Below are 1,036 nucleotides of genomic sequence, written 5' to 3' on the forward strand. Positions count from 1 at the left end.
CGAAAGGTAGTCGCCACCTCCTTGGCTCTCATCCACCCTCGAGACTCATGTGTGGGCTCGTTTTGCATAAAAATGCCACTCATTAGCACTTAGTAGGTCTACAACTTCAAGACACTCGCATCACACCCATCCAAGCAGTGTATCATTGACCCACTTCTTCTGCTGCTTCCAAATGTCATGCAACCGCGTCTTCAGCAGATCTGCTCCAGTGCACAGTCAATTCACACGTATTCATGAGCACAAACTATGTCCACAAAACTGCTAACTTCCATGCCACGAGGCTGCCTCACTCCACGCAATAAAGTGGTTGCGGTGTTTGCCTTTCTCCTCATTTTGTTACACTGGCCTCACTCACCATTCAGTCATGGCAAAAGGGCACTGTTGTTTTCAAATGCTTTGCGTTTGGTTTGAAGTTGGTGGATTTTGCTTCCTTTACTAACCATTTTGCATCCTTGTTTCGATATGAATCCCCCGCCCCAACACACTACCGCAATATCCTGGCTACTGCTCGTCATCCGCGCTGTACACTGCCAAGTTAGTCCAACAATAGATTGGCTTGATCTTCTATTGCAAGGTGGCCACGCTCAATCGCAGCACAGTGGCTGTGACACTGACTACAACACCTGCGTTTTAAGGCGTTAAGATTGACAGGAGAGCATAAACACGCGGAGAATCAAGAGAGGAAACTGGTCTCCTGACGCAGGCGAACTGGCAATCAGGAGAGCAATTCGATTGAAACACCTCCATATTTAATCTCATCCGCAAGGTATTTGGCATCAGATGCATTATCGAGACTTTGCCCGTTGATTTATCAATCACTGTGGTTCCCTTTTCCAGTTGACAGAACAACTCTTCCATAGTCATGGACGACATGAGTGGTCATGACTCATGTTAGAGGTGGGATGCAAGAAATGGCATTAGCTGAATCAGGGAAGTCGAAATGGATTCGTGATCATGGCTTCTATGACCGAGGTGTTGGCACCGAGGGCAATTTCGGAGGACTCTTGTCAAAGTCCATTGGCATTGCCGAAAGCCC

This window comes from Echinococcus granulosus (assembly GCF_000524195.1).
Source record: "Echinococcus granulosus chromosome Unknown EG_S00211, whole genome shotgun sequence".
Classification (NCBI taxonomy): Eukaryota; Metazoa; Platyhelminthes; class Cestoda; order Cyclophyllidea; family Taeniidae; genus Echinococcus; species Echinococcus granulosus.